General features: G+C 54.8%; 1 protein-coding gene across 3 annotated transcripts in view; it reads left to right on the forward strand.

Moving 5' to 3' along the window:
• Window positions 1–1,151: 1,151 nt before the first annotated feature.
• LOC137385111 (NACHT, LRR and PYD domains-containing protein 3-like) overlaps window positions 1,152–24,976 on the forward strand; it is a 168,436-nt gene continuing 144,611 nt past the window's right edge. For 2 of the 3 annotated variants that reach the window (XM_068059891.1, XM_068059893.1), the window contains exon 1: window positions 1,164–1,248. The gene's annotated coding sequence lies outside the window, so the exon portion shown is untranslated. Of the gene's footprint in view, window positions 1,249–24,976 lie in introns of all 3 variants that reach the window. The other variant, XM_068059892.1, reaches the window with a different exon arrangement.

The raw sequence follows: 24,976 nt of genomic DNA on the forward strand, positions 1-24,976 counted from the left end.
CGGAGGGTCTTTCCCTTTTCTCATGACCTCCCTCCTTCCCTTATCCTGCCTTTGCACGAGCTTTAAACCTCTCACTTCGACTGGCAAGACCAGTATTTGTTGCCCATCCCTAACTCTGAGAGGCTTGCAAGGCCATTTCCAACAGCAATTAGGAATCCACCACATGCTGTGGTCTGCAGTCACATGTAGGCCAGGTCTGGTAAAGATGGCAGATTTCCATCACCAAAGAACATAAATAAACCAAATGGTGTGAGAAACGTAGCCCACTTAATAATAATTTACACCAAGTCAAACTCTGAAGAAGTAAGTTTATTTAACGTTCTTGCAAGATCGGGTGTCCAACAAGCAGGCACACCGATCAACATATTCAGTTCATATTTATACAATACAAATCCATTTTTCCACGCCTTTATTTTACATTATTGGTTATAACGTATTATGACACTAACCTATCCTATGGTTGCTGCAGTCTCCTCCTCTGTTTACTTCTCCCCCTACTCTAACTTTCTAGCCCCTAACTCTTGTTTTTGTTTTACCTTATTTGGCTCTCCATTATGTGTTTTAACTTGCAGCTGTCAGCCTTTATCTTCGTGGGGCAGTTTGTTATTCACTACATCCTTTGTTCTAACTCTTGCTGTTTCTCTGTTATCTGCCTAAGCACAATTTTTAAGTGATGTACTGTCCCAAGGTCTCCACTTACATACCCTTATCTGTTCTCTTTTTCAGTGATTTCATTATGTTGTGCACAAATGACTTTTTGGTAACTTTCCACAAGCTGTAGAAACAACATTTCAGTATTTCTTATTCTCACAATGGGTTTTTACAACAATTGATGATAGTTTCATGGAGTCATCACTGAAACGAATGATGTATTGCCGTGGTGGGATTTAACCCTGTGTCCACAGGACACATATTTATCAATGTCCTGACCTTGTCACCACATCACCATCTCCCCGCCCCCGTCCTGAACCGTCAACTCTGTTTCTCCAGACACTGTCACATGATCCAGCACAATCCGCTCCGATTTCTGAATACATTAACATTTCCCACAGCGTTCGCTTCTCCTACTGGCTGAGACGAGCAGATTGACAGCTCCCTCCACCATTGTTGTCAAAAGTCACGCCCACTCCGCCCTCCGGCGAACGTCACGTGGATAATCTCAACCCTGCCGACTGCGCATGTCCACAATCCGGTTTTTGGGAAGGACGGAGAGAAGAGAGAGGAACCGGGATCAATGTGTGAGTGACGGTGAGGAACAGGAATAGCATCTGGCATCGTACAGTATCAATACAGAATGTTACAGCATGAAAACATGCTGTCAGTACAGGGCCGGAACCCGATCAGTTAATCTCTTGTTCCGAGAGAAAATGGCGAATAACCCGGGGAGGATGGACCCAGTGTGATCAGACAGTGTGTAACCCGGGGAGGATGGACCCAGTGTGATCAGACAGTGAATAACCCGGGGAGGATGGACCCAGTGTGATCAGACAGTGAATAACCCGGGGAGGATGGACCCAGTGTGATCAGACAGTGAATAACCCGGGGAGGATGGACCCAGTCTGATCAGACAGTGAATAACCCGGGGAGGATGGACCCAGTGTGATCAGACAGTGTGTAACCCGGGGAGGATGGACCCAGTGTGATCAGACAGTGAATAACCCGGGGAGGATGGACCCAGTGAGATCAGACAGTGAATAACCCGGGGAGGATGGACCCAGTGTGATCAGACAGTGAATAACCCGGGGAGGATGGACCCAGTGAGATCAGACAGTGAATAACCCGGGGAGGATGGACCCAGTGTGATCAGACAGTGAATAACCCGGGGAGGATGGACCCAGTGTGATCAGACAGTGAATAACCCGGGGAGGATGGACCCAGTGTGATCAGACAGTGAATAACCCGGGGAGGATGGACCCAGTGAGATCAGACAGTGAATAACCCGGGGAGGATGGACCCAGTGTGATCAGACAGTGAATAACCCGGGGAGGATGGACCCAGTGAGATCAGACAGTGAATAACCCGGGGAGGATGGACCCAGTGTGATCAGACAGTGAATAACCCGGGGAGGATGGACCCAGTGAGATCAGACAGTGAATAACCCGGGGAGGATGGACCCAGTGAGATCAGACAGTGAATAACCCGGGGAGGATGGACCCAGTGTGATCAGACAGTGAATAACCCGGGGAGGATGGACCCAGTGAGATCAGACAGTGAATAACCCGGGGAGGATGGACCCAGTGTGATCAGACAGTGAATAACCCGGGGAGGATGGACCCAGTGTGATCAGACAGTGAATAACCCGGGGAGGATGGACCCAGTGTGATCAGACAGTGAATAACCCGGGGAGGATGGACCCAGTGTGATCAGACAGTGAATAACCCGGGGAGGATGGACCCACTGTGATCAGACAGTGTGTAACCCGGGGAGGATGGACCCAGTGTGATCAGACAGTGAATAACCCGGGGAGGATGGACCCAGTCTGATCAGACAGTGAATAACCCGGGGAGGATGGACCCAGTGTGATCAGACAGTGAATAACCCGGGGAGGATGGACCCAGTGTGATGAGACAGTGAATAACCCGGGGAGGATGGACCCAGTGTGATCAGACAGTGAATAACCCGGGGAGGATGGACCCAGTCTGATCAGACAGTGAATAACCCGGGGAGGATGGACCCAGTGTGATCAGACAGTGAATAACCCGGGGAGGATGGACCCAGTGAGATCAGACAGTGAATAACCTGGGGAGGATGGACCCAGTGTGATCAGACAGTGAATAACCCGGGGAGGATGGACCCAGTGTGATCAGACAGTGAATAACCCGGGGAGGATGGACCCAGTCTGATCAGACAGTGTGTAACCCGGGGAGGATGGACCCAGTGTGATCAGACAGTGAATAACCCGGGGAGGATGGACCCAGTGTGATCAGACAGTGAATAACCCGGGGAGGATGGACCCAGTGTGATCAGACAGTGAATAACCCGGGGAGGATGGACCCAGTCTGATCAGACAGTGAATAACCCGGGGAGGATGGACCCAGTGTGATCAGACAGTGAATAACCCGGGGAGGATGGACCCAGTCTGATCAGACAGTGAATAACCCGGGGAGGATGGACCCAGTGTGATCAGACAGTGAATAACCCGGGGAGGATGGACCCAGTGAGATCAGACAGTGAATAACCCGGGGAGGATGGATCCAGTGTGATCAGACAGTGAATAACCCGGGGAGGATGGACCCAGTGTGATCAGACAGTGAATAACCCGGGGAGGATGGACCCAGTGTGATCAGACAGTGAATAACCCGGGGAGGATGGACCCAGTGAGATCAGACAGTGAATAACCCGGGGAGGATGGACCCAGTGAGATCAGACAGTGAATAACCCGGGGAGGATGGACCCAGTGTGATCAGACAGTGAATAACCCGGGGAGGATGGACCCAGTGTGATCAGACAGTGAATAACCCGGGGAGGATGGACCCAGTCTGATCAGACAGTGAATAACCCGGGGAGGATGGACCCAGTGTGATCAGACAGTGAATAACCCGGGGAGGATGGACCCAGTGTGATCAGACAGTGAATAACCCGGGGAGGATGGACCCAGTGTGATCAGACAGTGAATAACCCGGGGAGGATGGACCCAGTCTGATCAGACAGTGAATAACCCGGGGAGGATGGACCCAGTGTGATCAGACAGTGAATAACCCGGGGAGGATGGACCCAGTGAGATCAGACAGTGAATAACCCGGGGAGGATGGACCCAGTGTGATCAGACAGTGAATAACCCGGGGAGGATGGACCCAGTGTGATCAGACAGTGAATAACCCGGGGAGGATGGACCCAGTCTGATCAGACAGTGTGTAACCCGGGGAGGATGGACCCAGTGTGATCAGACAGTGAATAACCCGGGGAGGATGGACCCAGTGTGATCAGACAGTGAATAACCCGGGGAGGATGGACCCAGTCTGATCAGACAGTGAATAACCCGGGGAGGATGGACCCAGTCTGATCAGACAGTGAATAACCCGGGGAGGATGGACCCAGTGTGATCAGACAGTGAATAACCCGGGGAGGATGGACCCAGTCTGATCAGACGGTGAATAACCCGGGGAGGATGGACCCAGTGTGATCAGACGGTGAATAACCCGGGGAGGATGGACCCAGTGAGATCAGACAGTGAATAACCCGGGGAGGATGGACCCAGTGTGATCAGACAGTGAATAACCCGGGGAGGATGGACCCAGTGTGATCAGACAGTGAATAACCCGGGGAGGATGGATCCAGTGTGATCAGACAGTGAATAACCCGGGGAGGATGGACCCAGTGTGATCAGACAGTGAATAACCCGGGGAGGATGGACCCAGTGTGATCAGACAGTGAATAACCCGGGGAGGATGGACCCAGTGTGATCAGACAGTGAATAACCCGGGGAGGATGGACACAGTATGATCAAACAGTGAATAACCCGGGGTGGATGGACCCAGTGTGATCAGACAGTGAATAACCCGGGGAGGATGGACCCAGTGTGATCAGACAGTGAATAACCCGGGGAGGATGGACCCAGTGTGATCAGACAGTGAATAACCCGGGGAGGATGGACCCAGTGAGATCAGACAGTGTGTAACCCGGGGAGGATGGACCCAGTGTGATCAGACAGTGAATAACCCGGGGAGGATGGACCCAGTGTGATCAGACAGTGAATAACCCGGGGAGGATGGACCCAGTGAGATCAGACAGTGAATAACCCGGGGTGGATGGACCCAATGTGATCAGACAGTGAATAACCCGGGGAGGATGGACCCAGTGTGATCAGACAGTGAATAACCCGGGGTGGATGGACCCAGTGTGATCAGACAGTGAATAACCCGGGGAGGATGGACCCAGTGTGATCAGACAGTGAATAACCCGGGGAGGATGGACCCAGTGTGATCAGACAGTGAATAACCCGGGGAGGATGGACCCAGTGAGATCAGACAGTGAATAACCCGGGGGAGGATGGACCCAGTGAGATCAGACAGTGTGTAACCCGGGGAGGATGGACCCAGTGTGATCAGACAGTGAATAACCCGGGGAGCATGCACCCAGTGTGATCAGACAGTGAATAACCCGGGGAGGATGGACCCAGTGTGATCAGACAGTGAATAACCCGGGGAGGATGGACCCAGTGTGATCAGACAGTGAATAACCCGGGGAGGATGGACCCAGTGTGATCAGACAGTGAATAACCCGGGGAGGATGGACCCAGTGTGATCAGACAGTGAATAACCCGGGGAGGATGGACCCAGTGTGATCAGACAGTGAATAACCCGGGGAGGATGGACCCAGTGTGATCAGACAGTGAATAACCCGGGGAGCATACACCCACTGTGATCAGACAGTGAATAATCCGGGGAGGATGGACCCAGTGTGATCAGACAGTGAATAACCCGGGGAGGATGGACCCAGTGTGATGAGACAGTGAATAACCCGGGGAGGATGGACCCAGTGTGATCAGACAGTGAATAACCCGGGGAGGATGGACCCAGTGTGATCAGACAGTGAATAACCCGGGGAGGATGGACCCAGTGTGATCAGACAGTGAATAACCCGGGGAGGATGGACCCAGTGTGATCAGACAGTGAATAACCCGGGGAGCATGCACCCAGTGTGATCAGACAGTGAATAACCCGGGGAGGATGGACCCAGTGTGATCAGACAGTGAATAACCCGGGGAGGATGGACCCAGTGTGATCAGACAGTGAATAACCCGGGGAGGATGGACCCAGTGTGATCAGACAGTGAATAACCCGGGGAGGATGGACCCAGTGTGATCAGACAGTGAATAACCCGGGGAGGATGGACCCAGTGTGATCTAGCAGTGAATAACCCGGGGAGGATGGACCCAGTGTGATCAGACAGTGAATAACCCGGGGTGGATGGACCCAGTGTGATCAGACAGTGAATAACCCGGGGTGGATGGACCCAGTGTGATCAGACAGTGAATAACCCGGGGAGGATGGACCCAGTGTGATCAGACAGTGAATAACCCGGGGAGGATGGACCCAGTGTGATCAGACAGTGAATAACCCGGGGAGGATGGACCCAGTGTGATCAGACAGTGAATAACCCGGGGAGGATGGACCCAGTGTGATCAGACAGTGAATAACCCGGGGAGGATGGACCCAGTGTGATCAGACAGTGTGTAACCCGGGGAGGATGGACCCAGTGTGATCAGACAGTGAATAACCCGGGGAGGATGGACCCAGTGTGATCAGACAGTGAATAACCCGGGGAGGATGGACCCAGTGTGATCAGACAGTGAATAACCCGGGGAGGATGGACCCAGTGTGATCAGACAGTGAATAACCCGGGGAGGATGGACCCACTGTGATCAGACAGTGAATAACCCGGGGAGGATGGACCCAGTCTGATCAGACAGTGAATAACCCGGGGAGGATGGACCCAGTGTGATCAGACAGTGAATAACCCGGGGAGGATGGACCCAGTGTGATCAGACAGTGAATAACCCGGGGAGGATGGACCCAGTGTGATCAGACAGTGAATAACCCGGGGAGGATGGACACAGTATGATCAGACAGTGAATAACCCGGGGTGGATGGACCCAGTGTGATCAGACAGTGAATAACCCGGGGAGGATGGACCCAGTGTGATCAGACAGTGAATAACCCGGGGAGGATGGACCCAGTGTGATCAGACAGTGAATAACCCGGGGAGGATGGACCCAGTGAGATCAGACAGTGTGTAACCCGGGGAGGATGGACCCAGTGTGATCAGACAGTGAATAACCCGGGGAGGATGGACCCAGTGTGATCAGACAGTGAATAACCCGGGGAGGATGGACCCAGTGAGATCAGACAGTGAATAACCCGGGGTGGATGGACCCAATGTGATCAGACAGTGAATAACCCGGGGAGGATGGACCCAGTGTGATCAGACAGTGAATAACCCGGGGTGGATGGACCCAGTGTGATCAGACAGTGAATAACCCGGGGAGGATGGACCCAGTGTGATCAGACAGTGAATAACCCGGGGAGGATGGACCCAGTGTGATCAGACAGTGAATAACCCGGGGAGGATGGACCCAGTGAGATCAGACAGTGAATAACCCGGGGGAGGATGGACCCAGTGAGATCAGACAGTGTGTAACCCGGGGAGGATGGACCCAGTGTGATCAGACAGTGAATAACCCGGGGAGCATGCACCCAGTGTGATCAGACAGTGAATAACCCGGGGAGGATGGACCCAGTGTGATCAGACAGTGAATAACCCGGGGAGGATGGACCCAGTGTGATCAGACAGTGAATAACCCGGGGAGGATGGACCCAGTGTGATCAGACAGTGAATAACCCGGGGAGGATGGACCCAGTGTGATCAGACAGTGAATAACCCGGGGAGGATGGACCCAGTGTGATCAGACAGTGAATAACCCGGGGAGGATGGACCCAGTGTGATCAGACAGTGAATAACCCGGGGAGCATACACCCACTGTGATCAGACAGTGAATAATCCGGGGAGGATGGACCCAGTGTGATCAGACAGTGAATAACCCGGGGAGGATGGACCCAGTGTGATGAGACAGTGAATAACCCGGGGAGGATGGACCCAGTGTGATCAGACAGTGAATAACCCGGGGAGGATGGACCCAGTGTGATCAGACAGTGAATAACCCGGGGAGGATGGACCCAGTGTGATCAGACAGTGAATAACCCGGGGAGGATGGACCCAGTGTGATCAGACAGTGAATAACCCGGGGAGCATGCACCCAGTGTGATCAGACAGTGAATAACCCGGGGAGGATGGACCCAGGGTGATCAGACAGTGAATAACCCGGGGAGGATGGACCCAGTGTGATGAGACAGTGAATAACCCGGGGAGGATGGACCCAGTGTGATCAGACAGTGAATAACCCGGGGAGGATGGACCCAGTGTGATCAGACAGTGAATAACCCGGGGAGGATGGACCCAGTGTGATCTAGCAGTGAATAACCCGGGGAGGATGGACCCAGTGTGATCAGACAGTGAATAACCCGGGGAGGATGGACACAGTGTGATCAGACAGTGAATAACCCGGGGAGCATGGACCCAGTCTGATCAGACAGTGAATAACCCGGGGTGGATGGACCAAGTGTGATCAGACAGTGAATAACCCGGGGTGGATGGACCCAGTGTGATCAGACAGTGAATAACCCGGGGAGGATGGACCCAGTGTGATCAGACAGTGAATAACCCGGGGAGGATGGACCCAGTGTGATCAGACAGTGAATAACCCGGGGAGGATGGACCCAGTGTGATCAGACAGTGAATAACCCGGGGAGGATGGACCCAGTGTGATCAGACAGTGAATAACCCGGGGAGGATGGACCCAGTGTGATCAGACAGTGTGTAACCCGGGGAGGATGGACCCAGTGTGATCAGACAGTGAATAACCCGGGGAGGATGGACCCAGTGTGATCAGACAGTGAATAACCCGGGGAGGATGGACCCAGTGTGATCAGACAGTGAATAACCCGGGGAGGATGGACCCAGTGTGATCAGACAGTGAATAACCCGGGGAGGATGGACCCACTGTGATCAGACAGTGAATAACCCGGGGAGGATGGACCCAGTCTGATCAGACAGTGAATAACCCGGGGAGGATGGACCCAGTGTGATCAGACAGTGAATAACCCGGGGAGGATGGACCCAGTCTGATCAGACAGTGAATAACCCGGGGAGGATGGACCCAGTGTGATCAGACAGTGAATAACCCGGGGAGGATGGACCCAGTGTGATCAGACAGTGTGTAACCCGGGGAGGATGGACCCAGTGTGATCAGACAGTGAATAACCCAGGGAGGATGGACCCAGTGTGATCAGACAGTGAATAACCCGGGGAGGATGGACCCAGTGTGATCAGACAGTGAATAACCCGGGGAGGATGGACCCAGTGTGATCAGACAGTGAATAACCCGGGGAGGATGGACCCAGTGTGATCAGACAGTGAATAACCCGGGGAGGATGGACCCAGTCTGATCAGACAGTGAATAACCCGGGGAGGATGGACCCAGTGTGATCAGACAGTGAATAACCCGGGGAGGATGGACCCAGTGTGATGAGACAGTGAATAACCCGGGTAGGATGGACCCAGTGTGATCAGACAGTGCGTAACCCAGGGAGGATGGACCCAGCGTGATCAGACAGTGTCTAACCCGGGGAGGATGGACCCAGTGTGATCAGACAGTGAATAACCCTGGGAGGATGGACCCTGTGTGATCAGACAGTGAATAACCCGGGGAGGATGGACCCAGTGTGATCAGACAGTGCGTAACCCAGGGAGGATGGACCCAGTGTGATCAGACAGTGTGTAACCCGGGGAGGATGGACCCAGTGTGATCAGACAGTGAATAACCCGGGGAGGATGGACACAGTGTGATCAGACAGTGAATAACCCGGGGAGCATGGACCCAGTGTGATCAGACAGTGAATAACCCGGGGAGGATGGACCCAGTGTGATCAGACAGTGAATAACCCGGGGAGGATGGACCCAGTGTGATCAGACAGTGAATAACCCGGGGAGGATGGACCCAGTGTGATCAGACAGTGAATAACCCTGGGAGGATGGACCCAGTGTGATCAGACAGTGTGTAACCCGGGGAGGATGGACCCAGTGTGATCAGACAGTGAATAACCCGGGGAGGATGGACCCAGTGTGATCAGACAGTGAATAACCCGGGGAGGATGGACCCAGTGTGATCAGACAGTGAATAACCCGGGGAGGATGGACCCAGTGTGATCAGACAGTGAATAACCCGGGGAGGATGGACCCACTGTGATCAGACAGTGAATAACCCGGGGAGGATGAACCCAGTCTGATCAGACAGTGAATAACCCGGGGAGGATGGACCCAGTGTGATCAGACAGTGAATAACCCGGGGAGGATGGACCCAGTGTGATCAGACAGTGTGTAACCCGGGGAGGATGGACCCAGTGTGATCAGACAGTGAATAACCCAGGGAGGATGGACCCAGTATGATCAGACAGTGAATAACCCGGGGAGGATGGACCCAGTGTGAGCAGACAGTGAATAACCCGGGGAGGATGGACCCAGTGTGATCAGACAGTGAATAACCCGGGGAGGATGGACCCAGTGTGATCAGACAGTGAATAACCCGGGGAGGATGGACCCAGTCTGATCAGACAGTGAATAACCCGGGGAGGATGGACCCAGTGTGATCAGACAGTGTGTAACCCGGGGAGGATGGACCCAGTGTGATCAGACAGTGAATAACCCGGGGAGGATGGACCCAGTGTGATCAGACAGTGAATAACCCGGGGAGGATGGACCCAGTGAGATCAGACAGTGAATAACCCGGGGAGGATGGACACAGTGTGATCAGACAGTGAATAACCCGGGGAGGATGGACCCAGTGAGATCAGACAGTGAATAACCCGGGGAGGATGGACCCAGTGTGATCAGACAGTGAATAACCCGGGGAGGATGGACCCAGTGTGATCAGACAGTGTGTAACCCGGGCAGGATGGACCCAGTGAGATCAGACAGTGAATAACCCGGGGAGGATGGACCCAGTGTGATCAGACAGTGAATAACCCGGGGAGGATGGACGCAGTGTGATCAGACAGTGAATAACCCGGGGAGGATGGACCCAGTGTGATCAGACAGTGAATAACCCGGGGAGGATGGACCCAGTGTGATCAGACAGTGAATAACCCGGGGAGGATGGACCCAGTGTGATCAGACAGTGAATAACCCGGGGAGGATGGACCCAGTGTGATCAGACAGTGAATAACCCGGGAGGATGGACCCAGTGTGATCAGACAGTGAATAACCCGGGGAGGATGGACACAGTATGATCAGACAGTGAATAACCCGGGGTGGATGGACCCAGTGTGATCAGACAGTGAATAACCCGGGGAGGATGGACCCAGTGTGATCAGACAGTGAATAACCCGGGGAGGATGGACCCAGTGTGATCAGACAGTGAATAACCCGGGGAGGATGGACCCAGTGAGATCAGACAGTGAGTAACCCGGGGAGGATGGACCCAGTGTGATCAGACAGTGAATAACCCGGGGAGGATGGACCCAGTGAGATCAGACAGTGAATAACCCGGGGTGGATGGACCCAGTGTGATCAGACAGTGAATAACCCGGGGAGGATGGACCCAGTGTGATCAGACAGTGAATAACCCGGAGAGGATGGACCCAGTGTGATCAGACAGTGAATAACCCGGGGAGGATGGACCCAGTGTGATCAGACAGTGATTAACCCGGGGAGGATGGACCCAGTGAGATCAGACAGTGAATAACCCGGGGGAGGATGGACCCAGTGAGATCAGACAGTGTGTAACCCGGGGAGGATGGACCCAGTGTGATCAGACAGTGTGTAACCCGGGGAGGATGGACCCAGTGTGATCAGACAGTGAATAACCCGGGGAGCATGCACCCAGTGTGATCAGACAGTGAATAACCCGGGGAGGATGGACCCAGTGTGATCAGACAGTGAATAACCCGGGGAGGATGGACCCAGTGTGATCAGACAGTGAATAACCCGGGGAGGATGGACCCAGTGTGATCAGACAGTGAATAACCCGGGGAGGATGGACCCAGTGTGATCAGACAGTGAATAACCCGGGGAGGATGGACCCAGTGTGATCAGACAGTGAATAACCCGGGGAGGATGGACCCAGTGTGATCAGACAGTGAATAACCCGGGGAGCATGCACCCACTGTGATCAGACAGTGAATAATCCGGGGAGGATGGACCCAGTGTGATCAGACAGTGAATAACCCGGGGAGGATGGACCCAGTGTGATGAGACAGTGAATAACCCGGGGAGGATGGACCCAGTGTGATCAGACAGTGAATAACCCGGGGAGGATGGACCCAGTGTGATCAGACAGTGAATAACCCGGGGAGGATGGACCCAGTGTGATCAGACAGTGAATAACCCGGGGAGGATGGACCCAGTGTGATCAGACAGTGAATAACCCGGGGAGGATGGACCCAGTGTGATCAGACAGTGAATAACCCGGGGAGCATGCACCCAGTGTGATCAGACAGTGAATAACCCGGGGAGGATGGACCCAGTGTGATGAGACAGTGAATAACCCGGGGAGGATGGACCCAGTGTGATCAGACAGTGAATAACCCGGGGAGGATGGACCCAGTGTGATGAGACAGTGAATAACCCGGGGAGGATGGACCCAGTGTGATCAGACAGTGAATAACCCGGGGAGGATGGACCCTGTGTGATCAGACAGTGAATAACCCGGGGAGGATGGACCCAGTGTGATCAGACAGTGAATAACCCGGGGAGGATGGACCCAGTGTGATCAGACAGTGAATAACCCAGGGAGGATGGACCCAGTGTGATCAGACAGTGAATAACCCGGGGAGCATGGACCCAGTGTGATCAGACAGTGTGTAACCCGGGGAGGATGGACCCAGTGTGATCAGACAGTGTGTAACCCTGGGAGGATGGACCCAGTGAGATCAGACAGTGTGTAACCCGGGGAGGATGGACCCAGTGAGATCAGACAGTGTGTTACCCGGGGAGGATGGACCCAGTGTGATCAGACAGTGTGTAACCCGGGGAGGATGGACCCAGTGAGATCAGACAGTGTTTTACCCGGGGAGGATGGACCCAGTGAGATCAGACAGTGTGTAACCCGAGGGAGGATGGACCCAGTGAGATCAGACAGTGTGTTACCCGGGGAGGTTGGACCCAGTGTGATCAGCCAGTGTGTAACCCGGGGAGGATGGACCCAGTGAGATCAGACAGTGTGTAACCCGGGGAGTCTGGACCCAGTGTGATCAGACAGTGTATAACCCGGGGAGGATGTACCCAGTGTGATCAGACAGTGTGTGACCCGGGGAGATCAGACAGTTTGTAACCGGTGGAGGATGGACCCATTATGATCAGACAGTGTATAACCCGGGGAGGATGGACCCCAGTGAGATCAGACAGTGTGTAACCGGGGGAGGATGGACCCCAGTGAGATCAGACAGTGTGTAACCCGGGGAGGATGGACCCAGTGTGATGAGACAGTGAATAACCCGGGGAGGATGGACCCAGTGTGATCAGACAGTGAATAACCCGGGGAGGATGGACCCAGTGTGATCAGACAGTGAATAACCCGGGGAGGATGGACCCAGTGTGATCAGACAGTGAATAACCCGGGGAGGATGGACCCAGTGTGATCAGACAGTGAATAACCCGGGGAGGATGGACCCAGTGTGATCAGACAGTGAATAACCCGGGGAGCATGCACCCAGTGTGATCAGATAGTGAATAACCCGGGGAGGATGGACCCAGTGTGATGAGACAGTGAATAACCCGGGGAGGATGGACCCAGTGTGATCAGACAGTGAATAACCCGGGGAGGATGGACCCAGTGTCATGAGACAGTGAATAACCCGGGGAGGATGGACCCAGTGTGATCAGACAGTGAATAACCCGGGGAGGATGGACCCAGTGTGATCAGACAGTGAATAACCCGGGGAGGATGGACCCAGTGTGATCTAGCAGTGAATAACCCGGGGAGGATGGACCCAGTGTGATCAGACAGTGAATAACCCGGGGAGGATGGACCCAGTGAGATCAGACAGTGAATAACCCGGGGTGGATGGACCCAGTGTGATCAGACAGTGAATAACCCGGGGAGGATGGACCCAGTGTGATCAGACAGTGAATAACCCGGAGAGGATGGACCCAGTGTGATCAGACAGTGAATAACCCGGGGAGGATGGACCCAGTGTGATCAGACAGTGATTAACCCGGGGAGGATGGACCCAGTGAGATCAGACAGTGAATAACCCGGGGGAGGATGGACCCAGTGAGATCAGACAGTGTGTAACCCGGGGAGGATGGACCCAGTGTGATCAGACAGTGTGTAACCCGGGGAGGATGGACCCAGTGTGATCAGACAGTGAATAACCCGGGGAGCATGCACCCAGTGTGATCAGACAGTGAATAACCCGGGGAGGATGGACCCAGTGTGATCAGACAGTGAATAACCCGGGGAGGATGGACCCAGTGTGATCAGACAGTGAATAACCCGGGGAGGATGGACCCAGTGTGATCAGACAGTGAATAACCCGGGGAGGATGGACCCAGTGTGATCAGACAGTGAATAACCCGGGGAGGATGGACCCAGTGTGATCAGACAGTGAATAACCCGGGGAGGATGGACCCAGTGTGATCAGACAGTGAATAACCCGGGGAGCATGCACCCACTGTGATCAGACAGTGAATAATCCGGGGAGGATGGACCCAGTGTGATCAGACAGTGAATAACCCGGGGAGGATGGACCCAGTGTGATGAGACAGTGAATAACCCGGGGAGGATGGACCCAGTGTGATCAGACAGTGAATAACCCGGGGAGGATGGACCCAGTGTGATCAGACAGTGAATAACCCGGGGAGGATGGACCCAGTGTGATCAGACAGTGAATAACCCGGGGAGGATGGACCCAGTGTGATCAGACAGTGAATAACCCGGGGAGGATGGACCCAGTGTGATCAGACAGTGAATAACCCGGGGAGCATGCACCCAGTGTGATCAGACAGTGAATAACCCGGGGAGGATGGACCCAGTGTGATGAGACAGTGAATAACCCGGGGAGGATGGACCCAGTGTGATCAGACAGTGAATAACCCGGGGAGGATGGACCCAGTGTGATGAGACAGTGAATAACCCGGGGAGGATGGACCCAGTGTGATCAGACAGTGAATAACCCGGGGAGGATGGACCCAGTGTGATCAGACAGTGAATAACCCGGGGAGGATGGACCCAGTGTGATCTAGCAGTGAATAACCCGGGGAGGATGGACCCAGTGTGATCAGACAGTGAATAACCCGGGGAGGATGGACCCAGTGTGATCAGACAGTGAATAACCCGGGGAGGATGGACCCAGTGTGATCAGACAGTGAATAACCTGGGGAGGATGGACCCAGTGTGATCAGACAGTGAATAACCCGGGGAGGATGGACCCAGTGTGATCAGACAGTGAATAACCCGGGGAGGATGGACCCACTGTGATCAGACAGTGAATAACCCGGGGAGGATGGACCCAGTCTGATCAGACAGTGAATAACCCGGGGAGGATGGACCCAGTGTGATCAGACAGTGAATAACCCGGGGAGGATGGACCCAGTGTGATCAGACAGTGAATAACCCGGGGAGGATGGACCCAGTGTGATCAGACAGTGAATAACCCAGGGAGGATGGACCCAGTGTGATCAGACAGTGAATAACCCGGGGAGCATGGACCCAGTGTGATCAGACAGTGTGTAACCCGGGGAGGATGGACCCAGTGTGATCAGACAGTGTGTAACCCGGGGAGGATGGACCCAGTGAGATCAGACAGTGTGTAACCCGGGGAGGATGGACCCAGTGAGATCAGACAGTGTGTTACCCGGGGAGGATGGACCCAGTGTGATCAGACAGTGTGTAACCCGGGGAGGATGGACCCAGTGAGATCAGACAGTGTTTTACCCGGGGAGGATGGACCCAGTGAGATCAGACAGTGTGTAACCCGAGGGAGGATGGACCCAGTGAGATCAGACAGTCTGTTACCCGGGGAGGTTGGACCCAGTGTGATCAGCCAGTGTGTAACCCGGGGAGGATGGACCCAGTGAGATCAGACAGTGTGTAACCCGGGGAGTCTGGACCCAGTGTGATCAGACAGTGTATAACCCGGGGAGGATGTACCCAGTGTGATCAGTCAGTGTGTGACCCGGGGAGATCAGACAGTTTGTAACCGGTGGAGGATGGACCCATTATGATCAGACGGTGTATAACCCGGGGAGGATGGACCCCAGTGAGATCAGACAGTGTGTAACCGGGGGAGGATGGACCCCAGTGAGATCAGACAGTGTGTAACCCGGGGAGGATGGACCCAGTGTGATGAGACAGTGAATAACCCGGGGAGGATGGACCCAGTGTGATCAGACAGTGAATAACCCGGGGAGGATGGACCCAGTGTGATCAGACAGTGAATACCCCGGTGAGGATGGACCCAGTGTGATCAGACAGTGAATAACCCGGGGAGGATGGACCCAGTGTGATCAGACAGTGAATAACCCGGGGAGGATGGACCCAGTGTGATCAGACAGTGAATAACCCGGGGAGCATGCACCCAGTGTGATCAGATAGTGAATAACCCGGGGAGGATGGACCCAGTGTGATGAGACAGTGAATAACCCGGGGAGGATGGACCCAGTGTGATCAGACAGTGAATAACCCGGGGAGGATGGACCCAGTGTCATGAGACAGTGAATAACCCGGGGAGGATGGACCCAGTGTGATCAGACAGTGAATAACCCGGGGAGGATGGACCCAGTGTGATCAGACAGTGAATAACCCGGGGAGGATGGACCCAGTGTGATCTAGCAGTGAATAACCCGGGGAGGATGGACCCAGTGTGATCAGACAGTGAATAACCCGGGGAGGATGGACACAGTGTGATCAGACAGTGAATAACCCGGGGAGGATGGACCCAGTGTGATCAGACAGTGAATAACCCGGGGAGGATGGACCCAGTGTGATCAGACAGTGAATAACCCGGGGAGGATGGACCCAGTGTGATCAGACAGTGAATAACCCGGGGAGGATGGACCCAGTGTGATCAGACAGTGAATAACCCGGGGAGGATGGACCCACTGTGATCAGACAGTGAATAACCCGGGGAGGATGGACCCAGTGTGATCAGACAGTGAATAACCCGGGGAGGATGGACCCAGTGTGATCTGACAGTGAATAACCCGGGGAGGATGGACCCAGTGTGATCAGACAGTGAATAACCCGGGGAGGATGGACCCAGTCTGATCAGACAGTGAATAACCCGGGGAGGATGGACCCAGTCTGATCAGACAGTGAATAACCCGGGGAGGATGGACCCAGTGAGATCAGACAGTGAATAACCCGGGGAGGATGGACCCAGTGTGATCAGACAGTGAATAACCCAGGGAGGATGGACCCAGTGTGATCAGACAGTGAATAACCCGGGGAGCATGGACCCAGTGTGATCAGACAGTGTGTAACCCGGGGAGGATGGACCCAGTGTGATCAGACCGTGTGTAACCCGGGGAGGATGGACCCAGTGAGATCAGACAGTGTGTAACCCGGGGAGGATGGACCCAGTGAGATCAGACAGTGTGTTACCCGGGGAGGATGGACCCAGTGTGATCAGACAGTGTGTAACCCGGGGAGGATGGACCCAGTGAGATCAGACAGTGTTTTACCCGGGGAGGATGGACCCAGTGAGATCAGACAGTGTGTAACCCGAGGGAGGATGGACCCAGTGAGATCAGACAGTGTGTTACCCGGGGAGGTTGGACCCAGTGTGATCAGCCAGTGTGTAACCCGGGGAGGATGGACCCAGTGAGATCAGACAGTGTGTAACCCGGGGAGTCTGGACCCAGTGTGATCAGACAGTGTATAACCCGGGGAGGATGTACCCAGTGTGATCAGACAGTGTGTGACCCGGGGAGATCAGACAGTTTGTAACCGGTGGAGGATGGACCCCAGTGAGATCAGACAGTGTGTAACCCGGGGAGTCTGGACCCAGTGTGATCAGACAGTGTGCAACCCAGGGAGTCTGGACCCAGTGTGATCAGACAGTGTATAACCCGGGGAGGATGGACCCCAGTGAGATCAGACAGTGTGTAACCCGGGGAGTCTGGACCCAGTGTGATCAGACAGTTTGTAACCCGGGGAGGATGGACCCAGTGAGATCAGACAGTGAGTAACCCGGGGAGGATGGACCCAGTGTGATCAGACAGTGTGTAACCCGTAGAGAGTGGTCCCAGTGTGATCAGACATTGTGTAACCCGGGGAGGATGGACCCCGTGTGATCAGACAGTGTGTAACCCGGGGAGGATGGACCCAATGTGATCAGACATTGTGCAACCCGGGGAGGATGGAGCCAGTGAGATCAGACAGTGTGTAACCCGGGAGGATGGACCCAGTGAGATCAGACATTGTGTAAACCGGGGAGGATGGACCCAGTGTGATCAGACAGTGTGTAACCCGGGGAGGATGGACCCAGTGTGATCAGACATTGTGCAACCCGGGGAGGATGGAGCCAGTGTGATCAGACAGTGTGTAACCCGGGGAGGATGCACCTCGTGTGATCAGACAGTGTGTAACCCGGGGAGGATGGACCCAGTGAGATCAGACAGTGTGTAACCCGTGGAGGATGGACCCAGTGTGACCAGACAGTGGGTAACCCGGGGAGGATGGACCCGTGTGACCAGACAGTTGGTAACCCGGGGAGGATGGACCCCGTGAGATCAGACATTGTCTAACCCGGGGGGATGGACCCATTGTGATCAGACAGTGAATAACCCGGGGAGGATGGACCCAGTGTGATCAGACATTTTGTAACCCGGGGAGGATGGACCCAGTGTGATCAGACAGTGTGTCACCCGTGGAGGATGGACCCAGTGAGATCAGACAGTGTGTAACCCGGGGAGGATGGACCCAGTGTGATCAGACAGTGTGTAACCCGGGGAGGATGGACCCAGTGTGATCAGACAGTGTGTAACCCGGGGACTCTGGACCCAGTGTGATCAGACAGTGTGTAACCCGGGGAGGATGGACCCAGTGTGATCAGACAGTGTGTAACCCGGGGAGGATGGACCCAGTGTGATCAGACAGTGAATAACCCGGGGAGGATGGACCCAGTGTGATCAGACAGTGAATAACCCGGGGAGGATGGACCCAGTGAGATCAGACAGTGAATAACACGGGGGGATGGACCCAGTGAGATCAAACAGTGTGTAACCCGAGGAGGATGGACCCAGTGTGATCAGACAGTGTGTAACCCGAGGAGGATGGACCCAGTGTGATCAGACAGTGTGTAACCCGAGGAGCATGGACCCAGTGTGATCAGACAGTGTGTAACCCGGGGAGGATGGACCCAGTGTGATCAGACAGTGTGTAACCCGGGGAGGATGGACCCAGTGAGATCAGACAGTGTGTAACCCGGGGAGGATGGACCCAGTGAGATCAGACAGTGTGTTACCCGGGGAGGATGGACCCAGTGTGATCAGACAGTGAATAACCCGGGGCGGATGGACCCAGTGTGATCAGACAGTGAATAACCCGGGGAGGATGGACCCAGTGTGATCAGACAGTGCGTAACCCAGGGAGGATGGACCCAGTGTGATCAGACAGTGTGTAACCCGGGGAGGATGGACCCAGTGTGATCAGACTGTGAATAACCCGGGGAGGATGGACCCAGTGTGATCAGACAGTGAATAACCCGGGGAGGATGGACACAGTGTGATCAGACAGTGAATAACCCGGGGAGCATGGACCCAGTGTGATCAGACAGTGAATAACCCGGGGAGGATGGACCCAGTCTGATCAGACAGTGAATAACCCGGGGTGGATGGACCAAGTGTGATCAGACAGTGAATAACCCGGGGAGGATGGACCCAGTGTGATCAGACAGTGTGTAACCCGGGGAGGATGGACCCAGTGTGATCAGACAGTGAATAACCCGGGGAGGATGGACCCAGTGTGATCAGACAGTGAATAACCCGGGGAGGATGGACCCAGTGTGATCAGACAGTGAATAACCCGGGGAGGATGGATCCAGTGTGATCAGACAGTGAATAACCCGGGGAGGATGGACCCAGTGTGATCAGACAGTGAATAACCCGGGGAGGATGGACCCAGTGAGATCAGACAGTGAATAACACGGGGAGGATGGACCCAGTGAGATCAGACAGTGTGTAACCCAAGGAGGATGGACCCAGTGTGATCAGACAGTGTGTAACCCGAGGAGGATGGACCCAGTGTGATCAGACAGTGTGTAACCCGAGGAGCATGGACCCAGTGTGATCAGACAGTGTGTAACCCGGGGAGGATGGACCCAGTGTGATCAGACAGTGTGTAACCCGGGGAGGATGGACCCAGTGAGATCAGACAGTGTGTAACCCGGGGAGGATGGACCCAGTGAGACCAGACAGTGTGTTACCCGGGGAGGATGGACCCAGTGTGATCAGACAGTGTGTAACCCGGGGAGGATGGACCCAGTGAGATCAGACAGTGTTTTACCCGGGGAGGATGGACCCAGTGAGATCAGACAGTGTGTAACCCGAGGGAGGATGGACCCAGTGAGATCAGACAGTGTGTTACCCGAGGAGGATGGACCCAGTGTGATCAGACAGTGCGTAACCCGGGGAGGATGGACCCAGTGAGATCAGACAGTGTGCAACCCGGGGAGGATGGACCCAGTGAGATCAGACAGTGAATAACCCGGGGAGGATGGACACAGTGAGATCAGACAGTGAATAACCCGGGGAGGATGGACCCAGTGAGATCAGACAGTGAATAACCCGGGGAGGATGGACCCAGTGTGATCAGACAGTGAATAACCCGGGGAGGATGGACGCAGTGAGATCAGACAGTGAATAACACGGGGAGGATGGACCCAGTGAGATCAGACAGTGTGTAACCCGAGGAGGATGGACCCAGTGTGATCAGACAGTGTGTAACCCGAGGAGGATGGACCCAGTGTGATCAGACAGTGTGTAACCCGGGGAGGATGGACCCAGTGTGATCAGACAGTGTGTAACCCGGGGAGGATGGACCCAGTGAGATCAGACAGTGTGTAACCCGGGGAGGATGGACCCAGTGAGATCAGACAGTGTGTTACCCGGGGAGGATGGACCCAGTGTGATCAGACAGTGTGTAACCCGGGGAGGATGGACCCAGTGAGATCAGACAGTGTTTTACCCGGGGAGGATGGACCCAGTGAGATCTGACAGTGTGTAACCCGAGGGAGGATGGACCCAGTGAGATCAGACAGTGTGTTACCCGGGGAGGATGGACCCAGTGTGATCAGACAGTGTGTAACCCGGGGAGGATGGACCCAGTGTGATCAGACATTGTGCAACCCGGGGAGGAAGGAGCTAGTGTGATCAGACAGTGTGTAACCCGGGGAGGATGCACCTCGTGTGATCAGACAGTGTGTAACCCGGGGAGGATGGACCCAGTGAGATCAGACAGTGTGTAACCCGTGGAGGATGGACCCAGTGTGACCAGACAGTGGGTAACCCGGGGAGGATGGACCCATTGTGATCAGACAGTGAATAACCCGGGGTGGATGGACCCCGTGTGATCAGACATTTTGTAACCCGGGGAGGATGGACCCAGTGTGATCAGACAGTGTGTCACCCGTGGAGGATGGACCCAGTGAGATCAGACAGTGTGTAACCCGGGGAGGATGGACCCAGTGTGATCAGACAGTGTGTAACCCGGGGAGGATGGACCCAGTGTGATCAGACAGTGTGTAACCCGGGGAGTCTGGACCCAGTGTGATCAGACAGTGTGTAACCCGGGGAGGATGGACCCAGTGTGATCAGACAGTGTGTAACCCGGGGAGGATGGACCCAGTGTGATCAGACAGTGAATAACCCGGGGAGGATGGACCCAGTGAGATCAGACAGTGAATAACACGGGGGGATGGACCCAGTGAGATCAGACAGTGTGTAACCCGAGGAGGATGGACCCAGTGTGATCAGACAGTGTGTAACCCGAGGAGGATGGACCCAGTGTGATCAGACAGTGTGTAACCCGAGGAGCATGGACCCAGTGTGATCAGACAGTGTGTAACCCGGGGAGGATGGACCCAGTGTGATCAGACAGTGTGTAACCCGGGGAGGATGGACCCAGTGAGATCAGACAGTGTGTAACCCGGGGAGGATGGACCCAGTGAGATCAGACAGTGTGTTACCCGGGGAGGATGGACCCAGTGTGATCAGACAGTGAATAACCCGGGGCGGATGGACCCAGTGTGATCAGACAGTGAATAACCCGGGGAGGATGGACCCAGTGTGATCAGACAGTGCGTAACCCAGGGAGGATGGACCCAGTGTGATCAGACAGTGTGTAACCCGGGGAGGATGGACCCAGTGTGATCAGACAGTGAATAACCCGGGGAGGATGGACCCAGTGTGATCAGACAGTGAATAACCCGGGGAGGATGGACACAGTGTGATCAGACAGTGAATAACCCGGGGAGCATGGACCCAGTGTGATCAGACAGTGAATAACCCGGGGAGGATGGACCCAGTCTGATCAGACAGTGAATAACCCGGGGTGGATGGACCAAGTGTGATCAGACAGTGAATAACCCGGGGAGGATGGACCCAGTGTGATCAGACAGTGTGTAACCCGGGGAGGATGGACCCAGTGTGATCAGACAGTGAATAACCCGGGGAGGATGGACCCAGTGTGATCAGACAGTGAATAACCCGGGGAGGATGGACCCAGTGTGATCAGACAGTGAATAACCCGGGGAGGATGGATCCAGTGTGATCAGACAGTGAATAACCCGGGGAGGATGGACCCAGTGTGATCAGACAGTGAATAACCCGGGGAGGATGGACCCAGTGAGATCAGACAGTGAATAACACGGGGAGGATGGACCCAGTGAGATCAGACAGTGTGTAACCCGAGGAGGATGGACCCAGTGTGATCAGACAGTGTGTAACCCGAGGAGGATGGACCCAGTGTGATCAGACAGTGTGTAACCCGAGGAGCATGGACCCAGTGTGATCAGACAGTGTGTTACCCGGGGAGGATGGACCCAGTGTGATCAGACAGTGTGTAACCCGGGGAGGATGGACCCAGTGAGATCAGACAGTGTGTAACCCGGGGAGGATGGACCCAGTGAGATCAGACAGTGTGTTACCCGGGGAGGATGGACCCAGTGTGATCAGACAGTGTGTAACCCGGGTAGGATGGACCCAGTGAGATCAGACAGTGTTTTACCCGGGGAGGATGGACCCAGTGAGATCAGACAGTGTGTAACCCGAGGGAGGATGGACCCAGTGAGATCAGACAGTGTGTTGCCAGGGGAGGATGGACCCAGTGTGATCAGCCAGTGTGTAACCCGGGGAGGATGGACCCAGTGAGATCAGACAGTGTGTAACCCGGGGAGTCTGGACCCAGTGTGATCAGACAGTGTATAACCCGGGGAGGATGTACCCAGTGTGATCAGACAGTGTGTGACCCGGGGAGTATGGACCCAGTGTGATCAGACAGTTTGTAACCCGGGGAGGATGGACCCAGTGAGATCAGACAGTGTGTAACCCGGGGAGGATGGACCCAGTGTGATCAGACAGTGTGTAACCCGTAGAGAGTGGTCCCAGTGTGATCAGACATTGTGTAACCCGGGGAGGATGGACCCCGTGTGATCAGACAGTGTGTAACCCGGGGAGGATGGACCCAATGTGATCAGACATTGTGCAACCCGGGGAGGATGGAGCCAGTGAGATCAGACAGTGTGTAACCCGGGAGGATGGACCCAGTGAGATCAGACATTGTGTAACCCGGGGAGGATGGACCCAGTGTGATCAGACATTGTGTAACCCGGGGAGGATGGACCCAGTGTGATCAGACAGTGTGTAACCCGGGGAGGATGGACCCAGTGTGATCAGACATTGTGCAACCCGGGGAGGAAGGAGCCAGTGTGATCAGACAGTGTGTAACCCGGGGAGGATGCACCTCGTGTGATCAGACAGTGTGTAACCCGGGGAGGATGGACCCAGTGAGATCAGACAGTGTGTAACCCGTGGAGGATGGACCCAGTGTGACCAGACAGTGGGTAACCCGGGGAGGATGGACCCGTGTGACCAGACAGTTGGTAACCCGGGGAGGATGGACCCCGTGAGATCAGACATTGTCTAACCGGGGGGGATGGACCCAGTGTGATCAGACAGTGAATAACCCGGGGTGGATGGACCCCGTGTGATCAGACATTTTGTAACCCGGGGAGGATGGACCCAGTGTGATCAGACAGTGTGTCACCCGTGGAGGATGGACCCCGTGTGATCAGACAGTGTGTCACCCGTGGAGGATGGACCCCGTGTGATCAGACATTTTGTAACCCGGGGAGGATGGACCCAGTGTGATCAGACAGTGAATAACCCGGGGTGGATGGACCCCGTGTGATCAGACATTTTGTAACCCGGGGAGGATGGACCCAGTGTGATCAGACAGTGTGTCACCCGTGGAGGATGGACCCAGTGAGATCAGACAGTGTGTAACCCGGGGAGGATGGACCCAGTGTGATCAGACAGTGTGTAAACCGGGGAGGATGGACCCAGTGTGATCAGACAGTGTGTAACCCGGGGAGTCTGGACCCAGTGTGATCAGACAGTGTGTAACCCGGGGAGGATGGACCCAGTGTGATCAGACAGTGTGTAACCCGGGGAGGATGGACCCAGTGTGATCAGACAGTGTGTAACCCGTGGAGGATGGACCCAGTGTGATCAGACAGTGTGTAACCCGGAGAGTCTGGACCCAGTGTGATCAGACAGTGTGTAACCCGGGGAGGATGGACCCAGTGTGATCAGACAGTGTGTAACCTGGGTTGGATGGAACCAGTGAGATCAGACAGTGTGTAACCCGGGTAGGATGGACCCAGTGTGATCAGACAGTGTTTTACCCAGGGAGGATGGACCCAGTGAGATCAGACAGTATGTAACCCGAGGGAGGATGGACCCAGTGAGATCAGACAGTGTGTTACCCGGGGAGGATGGACCCAGTGTGATCAGACAGTGAATCACCCGGGGAGGATGGACACAGTGAGATCAGACAGTGAATAACTCGGGGAGGATGGACCCAGTGAGATCAGACAGTGAATAACCCGGGGAGGATGGACCCAGTGTGATCAGACAGTGAATAACCCGGGGAGGATGGACCCAGTGAGATCAGACAGTGAATAACACGGGGAGGATGGACCCAGTGAGATCAGACAGTATGTAACCCGAGGAGGATGGACCCAGTGTGATCAGACAGTGTGTAACCCGAGGAGGATGTACCCAGTGTGATCAGACAGTGTGTAACCCGAGGAGGATGGACCCAGTGTGATCAGACAGTGTGTAACCCGAGGAGGATGGACCCAGTGTGATCAGACAGTGCGTAACCCAGGGAGGATGGACCCACTGTGATCAGACAGTG

Source organism: Heterodontus francisci, chromosome 28, assembly GCF_036365525.1.
Source record: "Heterodontus francisci isolate sHetFra1 chromosome 28, sHetFra1.hap1, whole genome shotgun sequence".
NCBI lineage: Eukaryota > Metazoa > Chordata > Chondrichthyes > Heterodontiformes > Heterodontidae > Heterodontus > Heterodontus francisci.